Source organism: Humulus lupulus, chromosome 6, assembly GCF_963169125.1.
Source record: "Humulus lupulus chromosome 6, drHumLupu1.1, whole genome shotgun sequence".
NCBI lineage: Eukaryota > Viridiplantae > Streptophyta > Magnoliopsida > Rosales > Cannabaceae > Humulus > Humulus lupulus.
Genome location: NC_084798.1, coordinates 208,086,679 through 208,107,125, shown reverse-complemented (window position 1 = coordinate 208,107,125; position 20,447 = coordinate 208,086,679).

The following is a 20,447-nucleotide window of genomic DNA, read 5'->3' as shown; positions in this document are numbered from 1 at the left end:
GAGAATTTGATATGCATAAAGTAGTTCAATTATTTTATTTGCAAGTTATGAGTAAATGATCTTTGATGTTGAGAAATTGCAGTGAATTGTGAAGTGGTTAAGACTGAAAATCTAGATTAAAGTTTAAATTGCATGATTGTTTTTCCTGCGAATTATATATGCATAACAGTCTTGAGTGTTTGAATTGGTTAGTTATGTCAACTTGGTTTGTTAAGTTTGAGTCTAGTTAGAGTATTTACTCGAGGGCGAGTAAATGTTTAGATTGGGGGAGTTTGATAAACGAGTTTTAGGCTCGTTTATGGTCTAAGTTTTTAGGGTATTTTTCATTAGTTAGGATTATTTTATTTCGGAATTATGTTCGTTTGTTCATGTTTCAGGGTGATTAATGCTAAAGTGATACAAATAGTGAAAATGAGTGAAAGTGGAACAAAATCGGGACAGATTTGTGGAGTTTTGGGTACTGTAAGTAGCGCTACAACGCTACTAAAGGAGCGCCGTAGCGCTAGGAAGGATTTTTGAAGAAGTGATGCTCCTGACTTTAGCGCTATAGCGCCACAACAACAGCGCTACAACGCTTGGAAGAAGTTTTTTAGGAGGTCGGTTCTGGAAGTAGCGCTACAATGCTACGATAAGAGCGCTACAGCGCTGGTGCCCAGATTTCTGATCGAGGTGTTTCTGACTATAGCGCTACAGCGCCAAGAACACAGCGCTATAGCGTTGGTTACGCGATTTTCACATTTCTGATCACTTTTTGAAGGGCAATTTGGTCTTTTCACTTGGAACTTTGGAGGGATATTTAAGATACATGATGTTGCGAATTTAGTAGTTTTTCAGATTTTAAAAAAACCCTAGATTAACAAGAGGCTGCTGTATTGATCTTCTCTGTTTTTGTTCATCTGGATTTGGAGGTTACTTTTATGAATAATTATTTACAGTTCATTTTCATCATGGTGTTTATGAACTAATTTCTTTTTATCTAGGAATTAATGTAGTCACTAAGATTCTATTTAATTTTATAATGAATGTCTATTGATACTTCTTCTCTATTCTAATCTATATGATGTGTGTTTAATGCTAGTAAATACTTGATCACTATTTGCTTGATTTAATGTTTTTAATTCAAAATTCGAAAGATGAGGATTAAATATGCTATCATTATATAAACATAGGATTCATATTGGACGAAAGTACCTATATGACTTGAGTAGTAATTAGGTTTCTATGTTTAATGCCTTTTATATGTTCAGGTTTATCACAGAAATGTAGAAGACTTGCATATAAATTGAGATCTTATATCTTGAAAAAGAATAGGATTTGATTATATTAACCTGCTATTAGAATAGAGAGAAGAGATTTAGAGTTCATCATTAAAATTAATAGAAAAACCAGTTGATGAAATTAATTCCTAGATTGTTTTTATTATTGAATTTTAAGTGGTAATTTATTGCTTTGGTTCTAATTCTTTAATTTTGATTCCTAGTTAATTGTTCATTTAAATTTTGATTAGCCAAATAGAATAAAAAATCAATTAGTGGTACTTGGGAGATAGTCTCTGTGGGACGATATCCGTTCTTACGGAATTTACTACTTGACACGACTACGTATACTTGCGTAGCTTTAAAATTTTGCAACAGGAACCCACACTAGTGACTCCCTGGTCACTCATTTGGTTTACGTAGTGACTCCTTCATCAGTCACTCATCTAAGGGCACGGAACCCATGTTAGTGACTTGCTCATTAGTCACTCATCTAGTTTAAGTTAGTGACTTGCTTATCAGTCACTCATCTGAGGGTGCGAAACCCATGTTAGTGACTTGCTCCTCTGTCACTCATCTGATTAGGGTTATAAGCCCCATCATGGTTAACACAACCTCAAGTGTTAAATCACTCATCTGTTTAGGATTGACTTATAGTCATCCTTACAGGAGGGCGTGGCCCACAACCATCATTGTTTGGACTTATTGCATGCATGAACAGGGCTACTATTGCTAGGCATGCACATTATGATTTAGTAACATGTTATTATTGTTTATGAGCATATTTAGTTTTCTTGCTGGGCTTCAGCTCATGGGTGCTATCTGGTGCAGGTAAAGGCAAAAGAAAGCTGGACCATCCTTGAGTTGGAGAGCTTAGGTGACGATGTGTACATATGCGGCTGCTCGACTGCCACGGCCGATGGTTGAAAGAGGAACTAGGGTTAAAGCCTATTTTTCCGCTTAGGTCGGCTGGTTGTAAATATTTTATTGTAATTGACCTTTAAATTATATTTTTGGGATCCCAATGTATACGTTAAACGTTTTAGTGAAACGTTATATCTTAACCAAAATTTTTAACCCTAAACCACTAATCATACTTAGTTACACGATTATGTCCAAATGACTCGATTAGCAAGTTTAGCACTGTTTAAAATGCACACCGTAACAGTCCTTGGAGTGTATGGCGTTACATTTAGGTCTTTATCCAATACATAGAAAACTTTCAGAGTAGTGAGCAAAAATCTAATCTTGTCTTGCCAATGAACAAAGTTAGTCCCATCAAATCTATCTAATCCAACAAAATCTTGAGTAATGAATCTCAATGATGAAAGAGAGTTAGATTCTTCCATGATATGCTATCTCAGATTATAGGGTATTAGAATGTTGGGGGAGAGTGAGATAACACCACCTTAAGAAATAGAATCTACACAAAATTTGGATTGACAAAGACTTAAAAAAGATTGAGAAAGAACATGCAAACCCAAGTAGAACAATATCATCAACATAAATTTGAGCAACAATAACATCGAAATTCATGTTTTTGATAAACAATGTCTTGTCTACACTACCTCTTCGATAACCATGTGAAATTAGAAAATGAGTGAAACACTCATACCAAGCTCGTGGAGCTTGTTTTATACCATATAATGCTTTGTCTAATTTGTAAACATGGTTAGGAAAATGAGAGTCCTCAAACCCTTTAGGTTGCTCAATGCTCAACAAAAGCTTCTTCATTCAAAATGTCATTTAAAAAAGCAGACTTAACATCCATTTGGTGCAATTTAAATCCAATAACACAAGCAATAGATAGAAGTAACCTTAAGAATTCAAGTCTTGCCACTGGTGCAAATGTTTCATCAAAATCAATACCTTCACCTTGTGTGTATCCTTGAGCCACCAATCTTGCTTTGTTCCTCATAATGGTGCCAAATTGATCACTCTTGTTTTTTAATATCCATTTTGTTCCAATGACATTGGCATGGCTTGGTCTAAGAACAAGAGTCCAAACTTCATTGCGAGAAAACTGATCCAACTCCTCTTGCATTGCATGAATCCATGATTCATCTGTCAAAGCTTCCTTCACATTTTTAGGCTCAAAAGATGAAGTAAAACACGAAAATTGAACCAAATTTGCATACCTTCTTCGAGTAACCATGCTTTCTTCCACATTTCCAAGAATGAGGCTAGTAGGGTGATTCTTTTTTTTACTCTGGAAGATGGTTCTTTCTGAACTGGATCTATGATGATGTTTTGTGTTTGATTTGTTTCATTTCCTGATGTAGAATCTGGAAAATCATCAGTTGTAGCTACAGAATCCGAAATTGATGCATCAGATGCAAATTTAGATAGCACAATCAAATCTTCTATCAATGTAGGAGATTTTTCTAGCAAGTCTTCTATTTGAATTTCTATAGAAAACTCAGAAAAATCCTTGAAATCATCAACAACAACAGTAGCAGACTCCATTATAGTTTGGGTTCTCATGTTATACACTCGACATGCCATGCTGTTAACAAAATATACAATAAAAACACTAACATCACTCTTAGCATCAAACTTTCCAGTGTTTTCACGATCTCTTAGAATATAGCAATCATAACCAAACACATGAAAATGACATACATTGAGTTTTTTACCTTTCCAGATCTCATAAGGGGTCTTAAGACTACCTGGACGAAGAAACACTCTGTTTATGGTATAATAAGTTGTGTTGATAGCTTCCGCCCATAATCGCTTGGAAAGTTTTTTTGCTATTTAACATCACCCTAGCCATCTCCTGCAAGGTGCGGTTCTTTCTTTCCACAACTCCATTTTGCTAAGGAGTTTTAGGAGCAGAGAATTCATGAGAAATACTTGTAGACTTACAAAACTCATCATAAACATCATTTTCAAATTCTTTCCCATGATCACTCTTAATTCGAACTATTTTGCCAATATTGCAGTCTTTTTAAACTTTTAGTTTCAAATAAAGAGACTTAAAAGCATCAAAAGTGTTATATTTTTCTCTTAAAAAATCAACCCATGTGAAATGAGAAAAATCATCAACACATACGAAAATATATCTCTTACCATTCAAACTTTCAACCTGAATTGGACCCATCAGATCCATATGTAGTAATTCAAGAACCTTGGAGGTATTAACATCAGAAATACCTTTGTGGGTAACTTTCAATTGCTTACCAAGCTGGCAAGGTTCACATTTACTCACATATTCTTTACCTAATTTAGGTAACCCTCGAACAATCCCTGCATTTGACAATTTCTTCAAATTTTTATAGTTTATGTGACCAAGTTTTTAATGCCATAGATCAGTGGTGTTATCTATGGCTGAGTGGCATGTAAGTACATGAGTGAGAGTATAACAATTATCAGTATATCTAAAATCTTGTAAAATACATTGTTTATCACTGTTGAGAACATAACAATGATCGCTATCAAAATTGAAAGTACATCCTTGATCACAGATTTGACTAACGCTAAGTAAATTAGCTTTTAGTCCTTCAACTAACATCACATTTTTAAGCTTTGGTAAGCCTTCAAAATTCAGGATTCCCATCCCAATAACATTTCCAGCTAATCCATTTCCAAAAGTCACTCCACCACATTGCATAGGTCGAATATTGACAAGAAAGTCTCTGTTTCCTGTCATGTGTCTAGAACAATCACTGTCAAAATACCATATTTCAGAAGCTACAGTTTTAAAGCAAGAAAAACCAGCAAGACATTTTTCTTTCCTTACCCATATTTGTTTTGGTGAAAAATGTTTATTTTTCTTTTTATTAGTTTTTCCAAAATAATTGAACCCGAACATATTGTGCAAAGTAAAGCATTTAGGTCGAATGTGACCTCTTACACCACAAAAATGACAAATGGGAACAAATTTTCTAAATTGTTCACGAAATCTATCATCTTTACTTGATCGCTTCTCCTTTGCAAGTACAATAGACCCACTTGCAGTATTAGATAATCTGCAATGTTAGATCAGAACACCCAATACAAATTTTCTCATAATTAACAAATTGTGTGTCCATTTTGATTTGAGATTCAACAAATCCCAAACCAGCATGACTTCTTTGCCCAGTGTTCTAAATTTCTTCAAAAATAGATGAACCTGGATTTAACATATTAACATTTCTTTTCAGATTTTCAAGTTCTTTTGTTAAATAATTAATTTCAGTCCTTTTTTTTAACACAATTCAAATTCATAACTTTTGTTTTTCATCTTAAGTTCCTTGATGTTATGAGACAAACTTTTATTAATTTTTCTCAAAAAATGATTTTCAGCATAAACTTGTACCCACTTACCATACATTACCTTGTAAAGATTCAGCCAATGAATCCTCATTGATTTCTGACTCATCAGAATCTGAGACTACACCATCAATATTGCTTTCAGTGATAGTATTGTTCAAACACACAAGTTTTTCCTGAAAAATACTAGACAAAACAGAGGTTAAAGCAACATTTCTCTCATCTTCTTCACCGCTTTCGGTCTCATCATCACTCCAAGTGACATTAAACCCATTTTTATTCCTTGTCAAAGTATTGACACATTCTGATTGAATATGACCAAAACTTTCACATTCTCCGCATTGGATACTTTTTTTGTTAGTAGAACCAAAATTTTTAGAAGATGTGTTACCTTTAGGAAATTTTGAGAGATTATTTTTGTTGCTAACCTTTTTCATGAATGTTTGGAAATTTCTTGTCAACAAGGCCATTTCTTCTACCTCCTCATTATCATAAAAATTTTCAGAAGCTTTAAAAGCAATGCCTTTATTTTTCTCACCTAAAGATTTTGGCTTATCTTTTTGCTTGATCTGTTGGTTTAGTTCAAACGTTCTCAAAGAGCCCATTAGCTCTTCAACCTTCATTTTTCCGAAATCCTCTGCTTCTTCCATTGCCAGAAGCTTTGTGTCAAATCTTTTTGGAAGCACACGAACTATTTTTTGAACTAAAACATATTCATCAAGTTTCTCACCCAAAGCAAAAAATTTGTTAGTAATGTCGGACAATTTTTCATAAAACTCAAATAAAGTTTCAGATTCTAACATTCTCAATTCATCAACTTTAGTTTGTAACATAGTAATGATAGGATCGATTTTTAATACTTTTTAGTCGTAGTTTTATTATTATTATTTGATATTTTTAGTTCTTTTTATGTGTGGTTGTTGTATTTTTTAGGTTGTCATTTGTTAAATGGATATTTGAGAAATATTTCAAAATTTATTTGAAATATTATCTTCAATCAAGAGAAAAACAATAAACTTAGCAATAAATTATTTTTTTTTAAAAAAAAAATTAGCAATAAACTTAAATTTAAAATTCAAGTATAATATTTAATATTACATTAAACATATAATATATAATCTTTTGTTGTTACTCCTAAATTAAAAAATTAGAACAAATATAAACTTAAACAAAAATAAATAAATTATTTAATTAAAATATAAAATTTATTTAATATTAATATAAATTTAATAAAAATAATTAATAAATTCTAGGAATAAAACTAAATAAATTTGTATCTAGTATATATATATATATTAAAGAGATATAAGATTACACAATTATTCATGCCATTTGTGATAATTATTTAAAATATATTTTTTATGTCACATATATAATATATATTTATTAGAATAGTTATATATATTATATTCCCATCAGTAAATATATATTTTATAGTTTTTTTAAATAACTTTTTTTTCGACAGTATACACACACATAAGAAATTGGTTTTTTAGTTACATTTACAGTAAATAAATTTATACATTTATGTTGCATTTAGCTTATTCTCTTAAACTAATTTTTTATTTTTATTTTTTTAAATAAAAAAAATCTATCGTCAATATTTTTTTTTAACTTTGTCCAAAAAAAAAAATTTAATGTGTGACCAAATTTATGACGACATTTAAAAAAAATTAGAAGTAGATGCATTTAAATTCGTTTTATAGTTCTACATTAATAGCTGGTATACACTTGTTTAAAAAGGTCAAATATATTAATATAGTTAAATTTTACAAATGTTAAAGTGTAATTGGTTAGACACAACATTTGAATCCTAGTTTATAATGGGGATAATACTCTCTCTAATTATTACTTCTAATTTATGATATTAATGGAGGTGTACAATTGTTCAAAAATTGGTTGAAGATTTCTGTTTTGTAGTGATCGGATTGGAATTAATTGAAAGGTTTAACTTACTATCAGTAGAATATAATCAAATAGACTAATTTTCTTCATTACTGTCAGTAACCAAAAGGTGCTTAGTATATGTGCACATATTTTCTATTTTTTAATTATGTAGTACTACTACAAATATATCATATAATAATTAAATTAATAAATATTGACGACAAATTTTAATATTTTGAAAATGGTGTGGATAATATTTCAATAAAAAAAATGGCAGCTAAAGTATTTATTATTTATAGGGATATTGACGATAATAATACTTAATTTTTTTCAAAAGTTACACTTTAATACTCAAATTTTTTTTGTCGATAATAATACCTAAATCTACCGTTTTTGTGCAACTATTTGTACTCTATATTAACTTCCTAATAAATAATCATGTGACACATTTTTATGAGTCTAATTATTGGCGATAATACCTGTTGACCCTAATTTTAGCCAACTGACACGGAGTCAAATATGCTTAATGTGGACAAATGCGTTGAAATGAATGTGATGACAAAAACAATAGAGAACACAAGAGTTTATAGTGGTTCGGCCCCATAATCTGGTGACAACCTACGTCCACTTAAACTGTTATTGATATAGGATCCAAGTGAGTGATCAAAGAACTAGGGTTCAATGAGTTTCACCAACCTCTGAAGAACAAAACAATATATCAAATAGAATAACTCTAATCTCAGTTCTTTAGAAAGCCAAAAAGTCCCCTTTCCTTGACCTGTCTTTCTCTATTTATAGGCTCAAGGAAGATTTACATTAATTTGTTACAAATATTCTTTCCTAAATAATCAGATACTCAGGAAATCATGGGAGATAATTTCAGATATGGTTATAACTGCAGAAGATCTTTTCCAAATATAGCGAGTATACGACCAGGCTGGTTGTATGTAGGGATTGAACGTTGCACCAATAGATATCTTCCTGGTCGATGGTCGAGCATGAATTCTTCTAGATGTCAGCCACGTGTATTAAATGTCCGCCATGTCATCCATGTCTGTTTTTTTGGATAACATTTGCCCCCCAAGTTTGTTTAGTGCGACCAGCAATAAAGAAACTTTAGGGAAACAACCGTTCATATCCCCACGAAATCTGTCAGGATCCTCGTGCGTTTTTGAAAGCCATGACATAATTATGTTTAATCAAGCCTTTTCAGTTTTCAAGAAAACAATTTGACGGCTTATATACTTCCCCACACTTCGAAAATGGAAAGTAATGATTGCTACCTTTTTGCCATACCTCGGCCACTATAAGTGACCTCTTTTTCTTCCTTATAATTTTTTACTCACCATCTTTGCCAAGAACCTCAAGAACTTTGCTCCCAGAATACAGAGCTTCGAAACCAGTCAGACGTCTAGCCGAAGGTCTTTCTGACTCGAAATTTCTACTTTTTTCTGAATCTCCACCTTTGCCCAGGTAATCACTTTGTCTTTTAAACTTTTCATTATGTCATGCATACCGTTTCTATGCTCTGTGATTTCCCTGTTCTTGAGTAGGGTTTTATGAGGATTTTTGTATAAACCCTCCAATGCTTGGTAAGAGGACGTCTTTCTGCTTTGTATTAGTTAGGATTTAGTTTGATTGTAAGGATCACAGGCTTAGGGTGTAAGATCAATGTAAAAATTCAATCTTTAAGCTAGATGAAAAAAACTGGGTTTTTTCCTGCCCTTCAGGAGTCGAAAAAGTTCTTTTTCAGAAAACAGTTTATTTCCATTTTGATCCGTTTTTCAAACCACTAGCGTCGAACTTAGCGTAGGGGTAGGATGCTGCTAGTTATTTAGACGCGAGCAACGTTATCCCAATCTCCCATGCTACTTCGCAGACTATGTGTCTTATCTCCTCCATTGTCTGTTTGCAGTTCATATGCAAGAGCCTTGGGGAGGAGAAAGACCCATTGAAGACGAACTCTTGGCTCAACTACTTGAAGGCAAAGAAAACCCATCTACTTTGATACCAGAAATCCCTTTTTCTCACCCTAGCTCAAACCGTCCTCCAGTCCCAACCCAGAGAATGGCCCGAACAAAAACAAAAGCTCGAAAAAGGAAAACCCCCAACTCCTCAGTCCAGCCTTCTGCTGATGCTCCCTCGACCAGTGGTCGAGGTGAATTTGCTCCTAACACCAATGTCCAAAGGCGTGCCCACCCTCGACATGCTAATCAGCCGGATGTTGAGTGGCACGTCGTTCCTCAGAGTACGGTGACGATACGGATGATTGCCAACTATTTAAATAAATACAATCTGACGGGGGTGACCTTAGTCAAACCTTCTATCGACCAGCGGGCCAATCGACCAGCCGGAGCTTATAGCGCCTGGTCGAGGTTTCACATTGAGGCAGGTGCCACCCTGCCTTTTCACTCATTTTTTCAAGGGGTGGCCAATTACTTTGGAGTAGCCCCCTTTCAAATCACCCCAAACGGATATAGAATGCTGGCCGCACTTTATATCCTTTATAAACTCAAAAAATGGCCAGTACCTTCTCCCCACGAGGTTAATTTTCTTTTCGACCTTAAGTCCAACCCCAACCAAGATGGCACGAGGTTTTTTCATCTCTACCACCAAGAAATCGGGCGCACTTTTTTGTCCGATACTACTCATATCTTTAACGTGGGGAGGTATCACCACGAATACTTCCTTACGCCTAACCTAGCTACAGACAACCTGGCCTTTACTCGAGGAGGTAAAAATTCTTACGCTAGTAGCTTCTACACAATGTTTTCCTGTCATAATGTCTTGACATTCCACTGTGTTCCAGGCCCATGGTTACGCCCAATCCCCACTCCAGGGATGGATTCAAGGGCAACACTCTTAGCCAGCATGCCAAATGCTGATAAGAGTGTCAAAAACTTAGTTATCGAGGCTAACCTTAGGCTGGTTGGCCTCTGGAGTTCCCAACCCACGACGAGTGAACCTTCGACGGGCAGTGTTCAAGCCGAAGTGGGACCCAAGCAGGAACCTGAGCAGCAACCCCAGGCATCTCCTCCGCGGAGGAGGCCAACTAGGGTTATGATCAGGGAACCTGCCGTCCCCCACCGAGTGGAGAAAACCTCGGTCCCCGTGGGCAAAGGAAAACAAAAGGCTGCCGAGCCTACTGAACTTTCTGACGATTCGTCGGATGTAAATGGTACAATATTCTCGCTTTTAAATCATTTTCCAATTCCTTCTCATCTATTTGATGGGGACGACAACTTTAGGAATGCTCCATCTTTAAACTCAGATTTCTTCCAGGAACTAGGTAGTTCAGTAAATAATGCTACGACCAGTAGTTGTAGCCCGGGTATTTTACTTGTAATCCTTCTTCTTTTATCCTTGTTCCCTGCATGACCATTTAGTCTTATTGCTTGAGTTGCTTCCTTTTATGTAGGTATGGACTCCGAGGACGTCTTCGAGCAATATGAGGTTGCCGCTGCCTCTTCTGTCCCAAAGAAGGATAGCAAGAGGACTTGAGGGGAAAGCAGCAAGACCCCCTCGAAGAAAGCTCGAACAGGCGATGCTCCAGCCACCGCCCCTTCCAAGGAGAACATAACACCTCCACCCCCCACCGAGCAGATGACTCCCATGCCTGCTAATCCACAGCCTTCCTCTAAGGCCACGGACAAGGAAGCATTGGACAACTTGCTCGAAGGCTCCCTGCCCAGCGTCGTGGTCGGATCGGCCAGAGAGAGGATATACAAACTCTCAAAGCACAGACGTAGTCAGGCCGCCATCACCGAAGCCGCTTCAATGGAGGCTGATTAAGTAGTCAATAGAGGGCTGAACGAGATAGCTAGCGTAAGTTATCTCCTACTGCTTTAACATCTATGTCTAATTTCTTTTCCTTATTTTATTTCACTTTGTCTTTCAGGGGCTGCTAACTCTAACTGCTGGCTGGCGCCGTATTGGGGCGTTAGTTTCTCGGGGCAAAAACTTCGACTCCAGGCTCGCCCAGACAAAGGAAGCCTTTGAGGCTGATAAGGATAAGCTGCTCGAGGAGAACAAGGAGCTGTCCAAGCTGAATGAACAATTGTGCGAGGACCAAGCCACTCTCACCAAGGAGCTTCTGGATGCCCAAGATGCCTTGAAGAAAGCCAACGAAGCTCGGGAAAAATTCAGGGAGAGTGCTAAGCTTGTCACCCAAGAATGCAAGTAGCTTAAACTTGACTTGACAGCCAGCAGACAGGAGACGAGGGAGCTTGAGAAGCGAGTGCAGGAGCTCGAGGAGGACGGGGCCAAGAATTTGAAGAAGTATAAGGAGGCCACTCACCTCTGCTTTTACGACTTCTGGAAGCACAACCGGGAGGCCAACTTCAACTACCTTTCCGAGAAGTTGAAGAGGACTCTAATGGCGCAGTGCGCTATTCGTCTGGAAGAAGAAGAGAAGGCCAAGGTGCCTGCTGGTGATGCTGCAGCTGGTCCTCCGGCCGACCAAGGCACTCCTCCTAATCCTCAAGACCCTCCGGCGCCTCAATAATTTTCTTTTTCTTTTTATTTCGTTTTCATGGCCCACGGGTCGTGTTGTAAAGACAATTTGTTTTTATTGCTACAAGGGCAACTTTTTTACTTTTAATTAAACAATTACATCCGAGCAGTGCTGCTCGCGGTGTAAAAGAATTCTTTTTGATATTATAATATTTTTGTCTATTATAACATCTGTTCGCATGACCAAACTTAGCATAGTTCTTTGGCTTGATTTAGCAAAATATAAATTTTGAAAAATACTCTAAGTACCGTAGCATGCTTTCACTCATTTTGTTCTTGTGTTTACATACCTCCTGGTATGCTTTGCTATCGATGTACCTTATATGCCCCCCAAGTGATCGAGGAGCTTTAGGTCCTTGGTCACTTGCCTTGACCACGACTTGTGCGAACATTACTGCTCGTTAGGAAATTCAACACTTATAGTACAGCAAAACAACACACGCAATGAACAAATAATTGTAAAAATAAATTTACAAAGGTTGGCAAGAATGACTGGCTGCGCACAGTCCCTTATAATCTCATATTAAAAATGGACTAAACATGTCTTTACGAGTGATCTTAAAAAGATCTTACACTTATAAGCGATTAGCCATACAACGTGGCTAACCCTTTTTCAAAACTTGTAAAAAGTAAAATTAATACAAGCCAGTCCTTTAAAAAGGGCTGTTCATTGGTAATACTTGCGTAGGTGTTCTTCGTTCCAGTAGCGTGGAACGAGATCTCCATTTAAGCATGCAAGCTTGTAGATGCCTGGATGAAGGACTTCTTCAATCTGGTAAGGTCCTTCCCAGTTTGGACCGAGCACTCCAACAGTTGGGTCGCGGGTGTTTAAGAAAACTCGTCGTAGTACTAGATCTCCGACGTTGAATTTTCTTTCTTTCACTTTTGAGTTAAAATACCGGGCGACCTTTTGCTGGTACGCAGCCACTCGGAGTTGGGCTCTTTCTCGCCTCTCCTCAATTGAGTCTAGGGACTCCATTATTAGTTGGCTGTTTTGGTCCTGGTCGTACGTAATGCGTCGGTGCGAGGCGGATCTAACTCGACAGGTAACATAGCTTCATATCCGTATGTTAAGGAAAAAGGGGTATGACTTGTCGCAGTTCGATGAGAAGTTCTATATGACCAGAGTACTTCGGGCAACTATTCTGGCCATACTCCTTTAGCATCTTCAAGTCTTTTCTTCAGGGTGTCCTTAAGCATTTTATTCACCGCTTCAACTTTCCCATTTGCTTGTGGATGTGCAACTGAAGAAAAGCTTTTGACGATTCCATGTCTTTCGCAGAAGTCTGCGAATAAGTCACTGTCAAACTGGGTGCCGTTGTCTGAGACAATCTTTTGAGGCAAACCATATCGGCAAATAATGTTCTTGATGACAAAGTCAAGAACTTTCTTGGTCGTTATGGTAGCGAGTGGCTCAGCTTCGGCCCATTTGGTGAAGTAGTCGATCGCTACAACTGCATACTTTACTCCACCTCTTCCCGTTGGCAGGGATCCAATCAAGTCTATACCCCATACTGCGAAAGGCCAAGGACTCTGCATCTGTTTTAACTCATTTGGAGCTGCTCGTGGGATTTTGGAAAATCTCTGACACTTATCGCACTTTCGCACAAACTCCATTGAGTCTTCATTCATAGTCGGCCAGAAATATCCTTGCCTCAGAATCTTTTTTGACAAGCTCTGCCCCCCAGCATGGTCCCCGCAGAAGCCTTCATGTACCTCCTTCATCAACTCCTTAGCTTTTTCCCGTGTAATACATCTGAGCAGTGGCATGGAAAATCTTCTTCGGTAAAGAGCACCATCGACCAGTATGTACCTAGCAGCCTGCCTTTGGAGGGTTCTGACTTTACTTCTATCTGCTGGTAATACACCATTTGTAAGGTATTCCAAGTAAGGTGCCATCCACGTATCCCCCATCCGGATTTCCATACTGGTTTCATCTGCTCATATGCTTGGCTCGTACAATCTTTCTACGGGCACAATATTCAGAGTGTCAGCATCTTTCACGCTTGCGAGTTTGGCTAAAGCATCTGCGTTCGAATTCTGATCCCGAGGTATTTGCTGGCGGGTATACTTCTTGAACTGAGCCAACAAGTCTCTAGTTTTGTTCAAGTAGGCCACCATTTTGAGGCCCCGTGCTTGATATTCCCCTAGAACTTGATTCACTACCAGCTGTGAATCACTATAAATATCGAGCACCTTTATACTCATGTCTTTTGCCAATCTCAATCCAGCGAGGAGTGTTTCGTATTCAGCTTCATTATTCGACGCTACAAAGTCGAACCTAATGGCGCAGTGAAATCGATGCCCTTCTGGCGTTACCAAAATCACTCCCGCTCCTGCGTGAAATTTGTTAGACGATCCATCTGTGAATAATTTCCATGAAGGAGCTTCATCTTGGGGCTCAGGCGCACTAGGTTTTTCGCACTGCTCGTCATCTGGGAGCTCAGTGAATTCTGCAATAAGATCAGCCAAGATTTGTCCCTTTACTGTTACTCGCGGTGAATATGTGATATCGAACTGCCCTAGTTCGACTGCCTATTTCAATAAACGCCCAGCCGCCTCTGGCTTTTGGAGGACTTGCTGAAGGGGCCGGTCAGTTAAGACTGTAATAGGATGGGCTTGGAAGTAAGGACGTAGCTTCCTCGAGGCCAAGATTAAACAATAAGCTAACCTTTCAATGGGAGGGTATCTCAACTCTGCTCCGATTAGCCTCTTGCTTACATAGTACACCGCCTTTTGTACGCCTTCTTCCTCTCGTACAAGTACCGCGCTAGCAGCAACTTTGGTGATTACCAGGTAGATGAACAAAGTTTCTCCTTCGATAGGCTTTGAAAAAATAGGAGGTTGTGCCATTCGGGTTTTTAAGGCTTGAAAAGCCTGCTCGCAGTCTCTTTTCCATTCAAACTTCTTGTTGCCCCTAAGTAGATTGAAGAAAGGGACGCACTTATCCGTCGACTTGGAAATGAATCTGCTTAGGGCGGCAATTCTTCCAGTTAAATTTTGTACATCCTTGATCTTTTCTGGAGATTTCATGTCGATCAGGGCCTTTATCTTGTCGGGGTTGGCCTCGATTCCTCTTGAATTAACGATGAACCCCAAAAATTTGCTTGACCCGACTCCGAAGGAACATTTGAGAGGATTTAGCTTCATCCGATACTTGTTCAATACATCGAAACATTCTTGTAAATCCTTCACATGTCCTTCTGCTTTTTGCGACTTTACCAGCATATCGTCTACGTATACCTCCATGTTTACTCCGATCAACTCCTTAAACATGTGGTTAACCAATCGCTGGTAAGTCGCACCTGCGTTCTTCAGTCCGAAGGGCATCACTTTATAATAGTATAATCCCGTATCGGTCCGAAAGCTGGTGTGATCTTCGTTAGGGGGATGCATACTAATATGATTGTAACCTGAGTATGCATCCATGAAGGAGAGGATCTCATGTCCTGCAGTCGCATCGACCAGCTGGTCGATCCTCGGGAGTGGGAAGCAATCTTTCGGGCAGACTTTATTGAGGTCTGTGAAATCCACACAGGTTTACCATTTGCCATTGGGCTTGGGAACCAGCAGTGGATTAGAGACCCACAACGGATAAAACGCCACTTTGATGAACCCATTCTCCTTTAATCTTTCAACTTCTTCTTTTAAGGCTCTTGACCGATCCTTATCGAGCAGCCTTCTTTTTTGCTGCACAGGAGGAAAACTCTTGTCTATATTCAGAACATGGCTGATAACTGCAGGATCTATCCCAACCATGTCTTTGTGCAACCAGGCAAAGACTTCCTAGTTCATCCGCAAGAACTCCACCAGTGCATCCTTCGTGGTTGGTTCTAAGTTTTTCCCGACCTTCACGACTCTGGTCGGGTCTTTTTCGTCAAGTTGGACCTCTTCCAGGTCCTCGACGGGTCCCACATTTTCCTCAAAATCCCCAAAGCAAGGATCTAAATCCCTATCCTCACTTTGGGCAACACCCTATTTGGTGACTCCATCACCGGATTGGGCTTGTACATCAATAGCCATCTGCAACCTATCTGGGGGGGGTGCTCTTTGACGTTCCCTTCCTCGCCTTCGTGGCTGAGGCGTTGTAGCACTCCCTGGCTTCCCTTTGATTTCCCAACACGCGTCCTACCCCTGCGTCTGTTGGGAATTTCATGGCTAAGTGCCATACTGAGGTGACGGCTTGAAGGTTAACTAGTATAGGCCTTCCAATGACCGCATTGTACGCCGAGGGACAATCGACTACTATGAAAGTAGCGAGTAATGTCCTGGCAGCAGGTGATGTACCTGCTGTCACTGGAAGTCTGATTGACCCTGCTGGGGCGAGTCCCTCACCAGAGAAGCCGTATATTGTTTGGTTGCAGGGCTCTAAGTCCTTAACGGACAAATTCATGCGTTCCAGAGAAGATTTATACAGGATGTTCACTGACCTTCTTGTGTCGACTAGCACTCTTTTCACCATCATATTGGCCATTTGGATATCTACGACTAGCGGGTCGGAATGTGAGAACCGGACATGCTGAGCGTCGCCATCAGAGAAGGTTATTTCACCCTCCTCTGACCGAGCCTTTTTCGGTGTGCGGTCCTCCACAGTCATCATCTCGATGTCCTGGTCGTGGCGCAGAGTCCGAGCGTATCGTTCCCTGGCCTTTCCACTGTTTCCCGCGAGGTGCGGACCTCCACAGATGGTTAATAATGTGTCAGTTACGAGATCAGGCTGCAAAGGTGGCGAGCGTTGGCGCGTGGGCGCTTGCTCATTGCCACCTGGAGCTTCTTGTTGGGAATTTCCCGAGGCCCGTATATACCTTCTCAAGTGTCCTTGTCTAATAAGGAACTCGATCTCATCCTTCAGCTGGTTGCATTCATTGGTATCATGTCCGTAATCATTATGATAACGACAGAACTTGGTAGTGTCTCTTCTCGAAATATCCTTTCGAATGGGGGCAGGTTTCTTATAAGGCACACTGGAACTCGTGGGCTGATACACCTCTCCCCGAGACTCAATAAGGGCAGTATAGTTAGTGAACCGAGGTTCACAACGATTACCCTTGGTTCTTTTATTGCCAGAGGTGGAAGGCTCATTGTGTGGCTCTTTCCCACCATTCTTGCCATTGCCATTGCCGTTCCCGTTGCCTTTGCCGTTGGGTTTTAACCCATTGGCGGCTTTGGCGGGCTCGGCTGTCCCCTTATCTTTACCTGGGGGCTTCCCCTCATTGGCAATGGCGTCCTCGAGCTTGATATAGCGATCAGCTCGATCTAAAAATTCCTGGGTTGTTCTAACCCCATGCTTTCTGAGGCTCCCCCAGAGAGGCGTGTGGCGCTTAACTCTTGCTGTTATGGCCATCACTTTGCCTTCATCTCCCACTGTTTTCGCTCCAGCAGCTGCTCGCATGAAACGCTGGACGTAATCTTTCAGTGATTCTCTGTCTTGCTGGCGTATTTCGACCAGCTGATTTGCCTCAGTAGGGTGCACACGACCCGTATAGAATTGTCCGTAGAATTCCTTCACGAACATTTCCCAGGAAACTATACTTGTAGGAGGGAATTTGAAAAACCACTCCTGTACAGCATCAGAAAATGTTGCAGGGAAGATCATGCACCGAGCGTCTTTGGACACTTTCTAAATGTCCATTTGTATCTCAAATTTGTTGACGTGAGATACCGGGTCACCATACCCGTCAAAGTTCGAAAGCGTAGGCATTTTGAACTTGCTAGGAGTTTCTGCCATGGCTATCCTCTGGATGAAAGGAGTGCCCTTTCTCCTATCGTGGTCGATATAAGATGTTCTTCCCTCGACCAGTTGTTGCACTGCATGGTTGATGGCATCTATTTGGGCTTGCACGACGCTAGGAACTGTCGGGGCCTCCGCTGTTGCTGGGGGAATGTACTCATCGTGCCGCTCCCGACGATCGTTGAGTACATCTCGTAAATCTTCGTCTCTTTTCCTTTGCTCGCTAGCTTCGAGCCGGTCAAAGACGTTATTATGTCTGGGCTGCCCCCAGCATCGCGTCTTTCAGGGTGGTCGTCCCTAGGTGATGGGCTTCTACCCCCACCTCTCTCTTCATTCCTCCAACCGGCGTTACCTCTGCCTGAGTCGGCTTCATTATAATCGTGGCCATTTCTAAACCTCGATTGGCTACGATGGGATCGACTGTTCCCCCGGTTGCCTTCCCGGGCTGGAACTTCCCGAGCGTTAGAGGGTGGCCTGCGTTGGTCGGTAGGTCCCCGTGCATTATCATGCCGTGGGGGCCCCAGACCGCGGAGCCTGTCTCTGAGTTCCTTCTGTTTTCAGAAGGACGTTGCCCTCTGCTCGGTGGATTTGGTTCTTCGCCCCTATGGCGTCTAGGACTGCGGGGCTGCTGCCTGACCCTATTCTGCCTTGACCGCGGGGGATTACCGCGACCAGCCTGGGAAATAGGCTGTGCTTCAGGATCCCTTGGTGGGAGATCATCCTGAGGCATTGTAGGCTGCTCGGGCCTTTGTGGGCTCGAGGGCTGGATAGGCGGGCTAGGATTAGGACCCCTTTAGGGCGGTCCATTTGTAGCCTGATCAGGTTGTGAAACAGGTACAGCCTGACTCCTAGCCAACTGTAAAGCTGCTTCGAGGGCTGCCATGGCCTCCCTCTGACGGCGGTCCATCTCCGCCTGCCTCTCACTCAGTTCTAGGCGTTGTTGTTCAATCTCTTGCTGTTGTCGCGCCATAACCTCGGCAACACTTTCCTGGCTGGCCCTCAGATTGGCCAATTCATCTTGCAATACCCCTAGGGTATTCTTCAGCATCTCAGAATCCATTTCTTCCTCATCAAATTCCAAATGTGGCTCATCCTTAGTCACGTTTGGAGGAGGATGAAGCGGGTGAGATGGTGCAACGCCGGCCACCTGTCCAGTTTTCCTGGTAGTTTTCGCCATTGATCTTTCAACGATACTGTATCAAGCTCTCAATGAAAGCACCAGAATGTTGACCCTGATTTTAGCCAACTGACATGGAGTCAAATATGCTTAATGTGGACAAATGCGTTGAAATGAATGTGATGACAAAAACAATAGAGAACACAAGAGTTTATAGTGGTTCGGCCCCAGAATCTGGTAACAACCTACGTCCACTTAAACTGTTATTGATATAGGATCCAAAGGAGTGATCAAAGAACTAGGGTTCAATGAGTTTCACCAACCTCTGAAGAACAAAACAATATATCAAATAGAATAACTCTAATCTCAGTTCTTTAGAAAGCCAAAAAGTCCCCATTCCTTGAGTTATCTTTCTCTATTTATAGGCTCAAGGAAGATTTACATTAATTTGTTTCATATATTCTTTCCTAAATAATCGGATACTCAGGAAATCATGGGAGATAATTTCGGATATGGTTATAACTGCATAAGATATTTTCCAAATATAGCGAGTATACGACCAGGCTAGTCGTATGTATGGATTGAACGTTGCACCAATAGATATCTTCCTGGTCGATGGTCGAGCATGAATTCTGCCAGATGTCAGCTACGTGTATTAAATGTCCGCCATGTCATCCATGTCTGTTTTTTGGATAACAATACCCATATTTTTTCACAGGTTACATTTTAATACCCAATTTTTTTTTGTGGTATTACCTAAATCTACAATATTGGTGTAATTATTAGCACTCACCCTTAATTGCTCTTTAAGTATCTACGTGATACATATATATTGGGGATGATTTTAGACTAAATTATTAATTTTTTTAAAAATATTATAAGAATCATTTTAAAATTTAAAAAATCTAAAATATTATTAAAAACTAATTAATAATATGGATTTTGAGATGATTTTAAGTTTAAATTTTAATTTGGGTTGTTTCGAATTTTTAAATTTTAGCTTTATTAATTAGATTTTAATAATTTTTTAGATTTTTAAAATTTAAATTGATTTTTAAATAATTTTTATGGTATTTAAAGAATTTAGGGATATTGGCAGTGATAATATCCAAATCGTTTCAAAAGTTACACTTTATTACCTAAATTTACGAGTATAAAAATGTGTTACGTGGATACTTAATAGACCATTAAAGGTGAGTACTAACATACAAAAATTGAAAATTTAAGTATTATTACCAAAAAAAATTAGGTATTAAAATGTAACATTTGATGCAGTAGAATATGTTTGAGTGTTAATTATAACAAATAGTAGACAAGACATATATAGTATTGTTTGTCAAACTTAATGGTTAAACAACAACAACTTTACAAAAACATAAATAGTAGGGTCTTTTTAGCCGCCAAAGATTCTTATTGGGATATTGTCCACACAAAAAGAATATGAAATTTTGTTACCAATTTTTCTCAAATAAAATAAGGATATTTCTGGTAAAAATATCGAGTTATTACGTTTGTAACACTTAACTAATTAAATTATTTTTTTGGTAGTGATGTTTTTGTTCAGTTTGATTTAATTGTGTATTTCGACCATTAAGTAATGTCTACACACATGAGCGAACTTAATAGCAGAATAAATAGTTGCACCAAATTATACCAAAACATAGATATTTATAATTATTCATTTTTAATTTTT